Genomic DNA, 10,454 nt, shown 5'->3' on the forward strand with positions numbered 1-10,454 from the left:
TTTTATCAACGATTCCCTATTTCCAGGGGGTCTAGTTCCTGATAATTACTTTTCTGCCTTCTGTTTCAAATAATTTAAACGTTTTTAGCTCTCTCTTTTCAGGAATACCTTACACTCCTTTTCTTTCTATGTCAATTTACCGTGGCCAGCGCAATGCCTTGCAGTTTCAACAAGAATGGTAAAGACAAGATTTATTTTCTTAATGGACTGATTTATTTTCCATTTCATATAACCTAAATATTACATATTACCATTCTGGATTACATTTTATCCTTTGTTATTGATTTGTCATCACTTTATGTTATAATTAGACTTCAGATTATACTTTAGTACATCTCTATAGAATTAACAACCTCTATTATAAATGTTCAAGTACTGTCCTATCCCCCAAAAGACATGTTTCTCCTATATTCCAAGTCATTAAAGCTTTATCATCTAGAAGTCAGCTTTTTTTCCAATGAGTTTAATTTATAGTTTTCTATATTACCCATATGAGTAAACTCATCCAGTGATTACCTTTTGCTTGTTTCCTTAATATAATAACCTCAAGATTCATCCATTTTATCCCAAAGAACAAAATATCAATCTTATTTAGAGATAGAGTTATTTTGTTGAGTTTATATCCAGCAATCCATCACTGGGCACTTAGGTAGATGCCATGTCTTAGATATTGTGAATTCTGCATCTATAAATACAGGGGTACAAATGTAATTTTGAATTAATTTTCCTGTTCTTTCATATATTTGCCTAGGATTTGTGTTTCTGGTTCATATTTAGATTTCATACTGTTATTAGGGAATATACCTACTAATTTCTTTCTATTAAAAAATTTAGTTTTGATTTTGGTGGGGCACATTTGTCTTTACTCAGAGATTACTCAGGACTATGTGGGCAGGGATTACTCACTGAGGTATTCAGGGGATGATATGCCATACTAAATCCCAGGTTGACCAGATGCAAACAGGCACCTATCTCACTGTACTATCTCTCCAGTCTGACAGTGCACCCATTTAAATTCCCATATTCCCATGTGTAGTTCACCAGGGTTCTTTTTCTCTACATCCTTGCCTGATCTTTTTGCTATATGCCATTATTATTGTTGTAAGTTAATATATTATGATAGTTTTGGTTTGTGTTTCCTAGGTATATATTCTTGATCATTTCCCTTTATGTATCTGTGGGCCATATGCATGTCTGCTGTGAAGAAATATCTATCCAGGGCCATTGGTAATATTTTTTATTGAATGATTAATTTTTCATTGTGAAGTTTTACAAGTTCTTTACAATTGGGGGGTATTAACCTCTAATCAGTCATACGATGCACATGTTTCTTCTCAATTGCTTTGTTGCTATTTTCTGTTTGTGGTATTTTTCTACATTGAGATGTTTTAAATTTCTGTTAGTCCCATTTGTTTATTATATTCATATCATTTTTGGAAGACTTGTAAAATTCACTGGTGAAGCTATCCTGTCACAAGTCTTTTGTTCTTGGTGACAATTTTGGTTACAGTTTCACTGTTACTATTGCTTATCAGTGCATCCAAACTATTTACTTCTTTGTAGTTTAATCTTGGAAATCTGGATCATTTAAAAAATCTGTCCAATCCATCTGTATTTTCCAGTTTGTTTGTATAGGAATGTTTGTAGTAGTCTCTTACTACCCAATCCTAAGGTTCCTGCTGTAATGGTTGCTTCATTTGTTTCATTTTTTTCTTTCTTTTTTTTTTCTGATGTTTTATTGGGAGAGGGAAGTGTAGTTGGGGTACTGGCTATTTAGGTCATTAATTATTTTTATAGGTTATTAATTATACTAGTTTGGGGCTATTCCTGGCTCTATGATCAGGAGTGGTTGAGGTGGTGGTCTGGGGATCATATATGGTGCTGGGCTTCAAACTGAGTTTGGCGGGATTGAAGAATAAGCACTACAACTCCTGTATTGCTTCTTCTGCCTCCTTGTTCCTTATTCACCAAATAGTTTGCTCTAGTGGGCCAGAGCTATAATACAACAAGTAAGGCATTTCCCTTGTACACTGCTACCAGGATTTAATCTCTGGCTCCCCATGTCATCCCGCAAATCAGGCAGGAGTGATCCTTGAGTGCAGACCCTAGAGTACTCCCTATGTGTCACCAGATGTGCTCTCTGTTCAGGACCAATATAAATTTCTATTTTATTCTTGTGGAGCCAAGCAACAAAATTTTCAGCTTTGTTGAGTTTTTTTTAAGAATCATCTTTTATGGGGGTGAGGGTATAAATTAGGGAAGGGAACAATAGGATGCTGGGGAAGGGGGGGAAATAGGGGACATTGGTGGAAGATACTGGGTAAAGCTGAAGGGATTCGTGGTGAGATAATATATGCCTGAAACTCTATCATAAATAAAGTTGGAACTTCATAGTGCACAATGATCTATCTAAAAGAATGAAAATAGAATCACCTTTAGTTTACATTTGTTATCTTCATTTTTGTTTATATTTTGTTTCCTCTCTAATTTTTAATTCTTTACGTATGGAGACTTTTGCTTCTGTGTATTCATCCTTAAGTTTAAATCATTTACTCGAGACACATCTTATTTATTGATGTGGCACAGTGTTGCCAGGAATTTCCCTCTCAGTGTTGTAATAACTGTGGTTTTTACATTCTGAAATGTGTGTAGGTTGTACATATACCTGGTTCTGGTGTTTACAGGTGCTTGACAATGGTACTTACTTTTTTTTTTTCAGTTGTCGTTCTTTCTGTGGTAGCAGTGCTCACACACTCAGCTCTGATGTACACAGGGGGTTGTAACTTTTTTAGTTGTAGTGACTTCACAGGTGCTTGCCAGGTATTGTGTCTTTCATTGCGGCGTTCGTGCATGTTGTCACTGTACAGCCTGTCAGCAGATGCTTAGTAGTCTTCCTGACTTTTATGCTCATACATGCTTTCTTTATGGTGCTTGCCAGGGATCACACCGTTTTTTGTGGTGTGTGTGCACACCTGACTGTGGTACAACTAGAAATTTGGTTATGATGCTGGGCATCATAGACAGCAGAGTTTCCAGGCACAAACAGCACAGAAAACAGAAACACGAAGTCCACATGATGGCATGAGGGCATTTGAACTCATGACCAGTTTTGCAAGGCATACTAGCCTACTGAGCTAGTTCTTTGTGTATAGATTATTCTATTTTCTTTTTCTGGGGGAGGGGCTCCCAATATTTTTATTGAGATTTTTTTTAACTACAGATATACATTTCTTAAGTGATTCAATGAGTTCTGATAAATGTATACAGTCACATAATTGCTATACCAATCAAGTTATAAAGCATTCAATCACTCCAGAAAATTCCTGGATGTGTACTCCAAGGCAATCCGAAGCCCCCAAATATAGCATTTTCATTTCTATTACCATAGTCTACTTCCCCTGTGTTTGAATTTCATATACATGGAATTGTTTAGTATGTATTCATGTGTATTGGCTTCTTTTGCATTATGTGGTTTTGAAAATTTCATTCCCCCCTTTCACTTTATAAATACTGTGGTTGCTAATGATGATTCTGCCCCACTCCTCCTCTCCTTATATTTCTGAAAGCCCTAGGAGTCACCCCCCCCTCCCAAAGATGCCATACAGTTAAAAATTTAACTCCAGATGTATCACCTCCCCTTACAAATTTTGAAATTCATGGAGTGACATCACAAACTACAACACGGATAAACCAGGAGTAGCACACCAGGTTGGATGGGATGCAACGCAGAAAGCAACCAATCTTGATTAACAAAAATATATCAATATCAAAGTCTTAACCTGTAACAACACTTAATAATCTCTTATACAAGGGCTTAATGACTTTATGGTGAGACACAACAATCTTCAATAACCTTCTTTTAAGGATTCATTTTTTATCATTCTCTTAGCAAATTAACTATAACAAGCAATACGAAATTAATTATTGAGGGTAAGTTTTAGAGCAAGCTTAAGGGGTGGTTGGAAAAATTCAAAATAATGGTGGTTGGAAGTGCAATAGTAGTGTTGGAATAGATTATTTTATTTTATACTTCTTTATTCTCAAAGCTAAAAATTCAATTGTGAGACATGTTCAATGTTTTGAAATTAAAATGCCTCTTACTAAACTTGCAATAACTTCAATGGTTATATTCATACTTCTGGACATATTACATCATACGGAATTTTTTGTAAAGGGAGATTCTTTCTACTTTCTGTTGCAGTAATGCCTATTCATTTGATCAAATTCAGCCTCAGCACATTATCTTCCAGGAAAACTGTCATGATCATTTAGGCCGGATGAGGTCACTCTGTCTGTATGCTTTAATCGTCTGTGAACTTGATGATTGGTTTTGACTCTATTGTTGTACCTTCCAACTACTTTAATTCTTGTTTATATGCTTGTTTTCTCACTAAATTGTTAACTCATTAAAGGAAAGTACTGTATTCTACTGTTTATATCCTTAGCATCTAGCATACTGTTTGTTGCTTAGTAGAAATCAACATACATTTATTTCATAAGTAAATTCATTAAACAGGTGAATTTCACTTTTTCATAATAAAAAAAAAGCTTTAAGCCACTGCAGACTTGCACTTTGTAGAACAGTTGTCAAAGTGCAGTTTCAACCTAACCTCAACATTTGTGCAAAACAATCCTTCCCCAAATCCATCAGTTTTGAGAGCCCTCAGTTACTTTTCTCCTAAAGTAACTGCTATTTGAATCCAATTTAGCAGTTTGACATTATCTTATTTTTAAAAATATAGTTTATTTGAAAAGATATCTTGACTATAAAGCAATCTGTTGGTTAACTCTGTTAAGTAACTTTGGTTCTGATCTGATTTGAGAAACTATCTATAAACATAAGAAAGATATCTTATTTTGCTTGCTTTCAGACATTACTCCATTATGTCATGGCCTATCTATGAAGTGTAATAGATAAAGTAGCCCCTTTGCAAACTCAAGGGATATTCTGAAAATTCTATCAATATTCACAAAAAGTAATAATCATGAGCTTTTTACCATGCTTATGTATAAAAATGAGCATAAGTAAAATAATATGAGCTAGCATCAATCACTTTTCCAACTTTATCTATTTCTCTCGGTATGATTTAAATCTACTCAGCATTGCTACCTGTTCCTGATAATGCCATAGATATCTTGTTTTTTCTAATTACGCATCTTACATTTTATTTTATTTTCATTTATCTATTTACTTTATTTATTTATTTATTTATTTATTTTGATTGAATCACCATGTGGAAAATTACAAAGCTTTCAGGTTTAAATCTCAGTTGTACAATGCTCGAACACCCATTCCTTCACCAGTGCACATATTCCACCACCAAGAATCACAGTATACATCCGTCCCCCGTCCCCCCACCTCCCCAGCCCCCAGCCCCGCATGTGTAACTACAAAACGCTACTACAGAAAATAAAAGAGGACACTAGGAAATGGAAAGATATCCCCTGCTCATGGATTGGAAGAATTAATATTGTCAAAATGGCAATTCTCCCCAAAGCTTTGTACAAATTCAATGCGATCCCTATAGGGATACCCTTGACATTCTTCAAAGAAATGGAGCAAGCGCTCCTGAAATTCATATGGAACAATAAGGCCCCACGAATAGCTAAAGCAATTCTTGGGAAAAAGAAAATGGGAGGAATTAACCTCCCCAACTTCCAACTCTACTACAAAGTGGTAGTCATTAACACAGCATGGTACTGGAACAAAGGCAGAGCTGTAGACCAATTGAACAGGGTTGAATACTCTGATACACACCCCCAAATATATGATCATCTAATCTTTGATAAGGGAGCAAGACATGTGAAGTGGAGCAAGGAAAGCATGTTTAACAAATTGTGCTGGAAAGCCGGACAGCTACATGCAAAAAAATGGGCTTAGACCTCCACCTATCACCATGTACAAAAGTCAGATCAAAATGGATTAAAGACCTCAACATCAGACCAGAATTCCTAAGGTACATTGAAGACAAGGTCGGCAAAACCCTCCACAACATTGAAGCCAAGGGTATCTTCAAAGCTGACACGCCATTGGCACCATAGATATCTTAAGAGATTCCTTGAGAATCTGTCTGAGCAACAAAGTAGCTCAATGTTTATCCATATTTCACCATCACTGAGATAGATCCTTAATATATATCACACCTTATCTGCCTGATTCCATCACTGCTGTGTTTTCTAATCCCATTAAGAGAATGTTAGAAACAGAAGTAGGAGAAGCAAATTCATTCTTGGAGAGAGATTCATATAACATTTAGGATTTGTACTGAATCCAGGAAAATAAAAATTGTAAAATTTCAAGTAGTAAAATTATAAAAACAGTTGCTTCCCAGTAGTACAGTTCTCTGCCTAAGAGGAATAACATTTAATTCCTCACCAAATACTGGTGACTCGTTTTTATCTTGAGTCACACTAAGTATACTCTTCTATATTACCTATTCATAAAGTTATACCTGGTTTTGATATTATGTTTGTGATGATGCTCAAGAAAAAGCAGCTCACTTACTTCTCAATTAGCACTCTTAAAAAGTATTGTTTTAGACATCATGGTTTTAAAAACTGCTAATAGTAGGATTTCGTAATAGTACCACACCCTGCACCAGATTGACCATGTCCCTTCACAGTTGTCCCAAATGTCCTCCTCAGTCTCCTTACCTGCTATGATTAGTTTTCTACTGAAGACCAGTCTTCAGTTTTTGTTGCCTTTTCTGTTGCAGAGCCCAACAATTAAATGTGTATTTGTGCTCGGAAAGCATTTTCTGAATTGAGAGCCACAGCAGCAGCTCTCTGGGCTGGAGCACGTGCTCTAATTACAGACGGCCTGTGCTTGATGCCTGGCAGCCCCTGAGACCCCGAACACCAATAGCAGCAATCTCTAAGCACTAAGCTGAAGGTAGTGCCTGAGTACCTCCGGTTGTGCATCCCCATCACTTTAGATTCAGAAATGTATAGGTAAATATATAGAGACATAAAAAGAAGATCAATTTTGAAAAATGTTATTGCTTTTGATGGCAGTATACAGTTCACAGTCCTTATTTAATCATTTACTTCCTTTTTATTGATAAATTTTATGCCACCTATATTTCCAGTCGTTATGGCGGGGTATTGGGAAAAGTTTTCAATTAGCAATGATCGTGCCTCGGATAAACCTCATTGGCTACAATACTGCCACTGCGCAAAGCTTTGTGTCTGCGTGGCATCTTATAGCTTACTTCTCCCTCTGGGAGAACCTGGCAAGCTACCGAGAGTTTCCTGCCCACATGGGAGAGCCTTGAAAACTCCCCATGGCATATTCATATGCCAAAAACAGTAACAATGCTGGGTCTCACTCCCCTGAACCTGAAAGAGCTTCCAATGTGGCATTGTTGGGAAGGAGGAGTAAAGAGAGGCTTCTAAAATCTCAGGGCTAGGATGAATAGAGATGTTACTGAGACCGCTCTAGAAATTTAATGATCAACGGGATGATGATGATGATGATGATGATGATGATGATGATGATGATGATGATGATGATGATGATGATGATGATGATGACTTCCTTTTTACCTTGATCAACACTTCAAAATGAAGTCAAAATAGCTTTGGTTATCTTAAACCGAGAACATTTACTACCTTAACAATTTTGTAAAGTAGACATAGCAAATAAATCATTTTAGGTGAAAAATTGTGTTTGAGATGTTTATTTATTCAATGATTTCCAGTATCTGTTATTGTGGTGAAGAAATGGTACTGTTCATATAATTTTATTATTTCAAATTTCATACTTTTATTTTTCTAGACTCAGTAATCTTGAAAGATTTTTTCTTTTTTGAAACACAGTTTCTATTGCAAAGAGAGATTTCCTCAAATTGCTGTCATATTATAAGGCATATGTGGCTATGTGACCCATGAATGTCACTCAGTGATAAAATGTTCTTCAGATCTATCTTACAGAAAAAAAAACATTTTTTTATTTGTGATTGAGCAATACCCTCACACAACATAATCCTTATAAAGTCTCCTATACATGCAAAATTCAGCATGCCCTAGGTTGACAGCATCTTGTGAAATTTATTTTATGTTTTCCTATCTCCAAATCGTTTTGAAATAATGATTACTAGGTATGATTAATCTCTGTACTTTTAAATGTAGACATATATTTCATTAACCACATGCATTTGAAGTAATTGTTTTGAGAATGTTTGTTCAGGAGTTTTTAATGGATAAAATCAGTAAGTGATTAAGTATGCATTAATAGTATAATTCTTAACACACAGGCATGTATTCCTCACTTGTAATTTTACTGCAGAAATACATGTTTTAAGTTTTGCTAATTTCGTTAAAAGGTCCTAAGATATTCAACTAGCTAATTCCAAAGAAATCATAGCTAACTCTTATTATCAACTATAAAACATAGTGTGAAATAAATTCCAATACACATGTTGATGCTGTTGTACAATTTAGTGATGCTAAGTGCTAAATCTTGTTGTTTATGGTAACAAACAATATATTTCTGCAGAAATAAGATATTTTACTATTAAAAGTGTATTTCACAAGGCTACAGTTCTGTCGTATAGTAAACTACATAAAATTATTCATCATGAAGTTGAAAATATGTATGTATTATACAATTTAGCTTTTGTGCACTAGAGCAGTTAGCACAAATATTTATTTTATTAATAAAAAAGAGAACTCTCATCCTGTTTTTTTCTTTTTTTCAACTTTATATAACCCACCAAAAGCGAAAAAGCATGGCGTGTGGACACATTGCTGCCATACCCAATACTGTCTACATAAAAAGCAGTTCAAAGAGGTTTTTATCATATTTTTCTCATTAAAATGTGCAGGAATTTTATTTCAAAAATAAAATTAATCAGAATTGTTTACTGATGGCAAAATTCCTGCCTCCTTTCACCCTTACTCTAAAGGGTGAAAATTATTCAAGCCTAGTCTGCGGTACTTTAGGGGGGAACTAACTCAGAAGAGTGGCCGAGGGCCATTGCGGCACTGGCTGAGGATGCACAATTTATGGAAAGGTCTCACTCTATAAAAAAAAAGTTAAATTTGAAAACTGTTTGCCCTTTTACATTCCATTAGCAAATAGGGAGCATCATTGAATTTTACAACAAAAGGAATTGTTAGCGATGTCATATTTTAATATTTAGTATGAAGTGAGCTTGAATGTAGGTCAGAGCCTTTGGAAAATTTGGAGTGAAAGAGTTTAAAAGTAAGAAAAATATTATTATTCAGCATCTTTCTTTTTTTTTTTAGGACTGTCTAATTGTCAGATTCTGATTTTGTGTTAGTTTGTTTTTGGTTCTGTTTGTGGGCCGTACCTGGCGGAGTTCAGGGCTTACTCCTCAGGGCTCTGAGCTCAGTCCTCACTCTTAGAGGAGCTCAGGGGACCATAGACAGTGTCAGAAATGAATCTGTATTAATCATGTGCAAGGCAAGTGCCTTACCCAATGCACTGTTTTTCTGGTCCCTAAAAACATAAGCTGTAAACAATTTTGACTAAATGTTATTAGTATTAAGATAAAATAATCTGAAATAAAATTTCCAGTAAGTGATTAAACAAGCAAGCTTTTAATTTTACCGAGAAATTTTCGGTTTACTGTTTGAGATTTTCTAGAGAAATCAAAAGCAAACCTTTAGTTATATTCTAAATTTTTTGTCTTAAAATCATACTTGGTCATACAACATATTTAAGTTTGTATAGTTTTATTATTTTCCCAATTTTTCCATTTATTCATCATTAAATTCTAAATAATTTTGGCACAACTTTTATTCAATTGCCAGTTTGTAGCCTTATAAACACCATTTTAAAGCAAAGTTTTTGCTGCTACTCTTAATAATTAGTTCTCTAGTCTTTCTACATAAAGTTTTGCTAATATTGTATGTTCTATTATAGCTGTAAAATAATTTTTGTTTTATTAGATAGCTTATGATATTTTTGAGACTTTAATACAACACATCTTTGGTGATAGTTTCAAGTTATCTACTATTTGACCATTTCTCAAAATAATACTGCAATCCCAACTCTATGAGTCCTAAAGCAACATGGAAAACTTCAATTCACGAATGTTTTTATTACCAATTCTTTCATTACCAGTTCTGCTCTTCATCTGCCTCTTTATTAAGATGAAATTTTCTGATCAGGTATATAATTTCATGTATTCAACCTCCACATATTAGCCCCTCATGTATATCATTGTGTTAACTTGTAAAAATAACACCTGTTTAATCCTATTCTCTCTTTCTCAGTGCTTATACTCTTGAACTGTACTTGAATGGAGAACAAAATAAGTAGAGCAATAGCATTCTAAATTTCTCATTAAAATAAAGTTGTTTATTCAAGCTGCCTGATGTGCATTTTATGATGCCCCAATTCTTTCACTCTTCTCTTTCCTCTTTGCAATTTCCCTGTGTCTCTTTAGTGTTTAGACATTTTCTTCTTGATTAATTATTCTTTTTTG

At 34.7% G+C, this 10,454-nt stretch overlaps 1 pseudogene; it reads right to left on the minus strand.

Annotated features, from left to right (window-relative positions):
* Positions 1 to 7,053: 7,053 nt before the first annotated feature.
* On the minus strand, positions 7,054 to 7,182 carry LOC129401205 (U4 spliceosomal RNA; annotated as a pseudogene).
* Between the last annotated feature and the right edge of the window lie 3,272 nt (positions 7,183 to 10,454).

Source organism: Sorex araneus, chromosome 1, assembly GCF_027595985.1.
Source record: "Sorex araneus isolate mSorAra2 chromosome 1, mSorAra2.pri, whole genome shotgun sequence".
Taxonomy (NCBI): domain Eukaryota; kingdom Metazoa; phylum Chordata; class Mammalia; order Eulipotyphla; family Soricidae; genus Sorex; species Sorex araneus.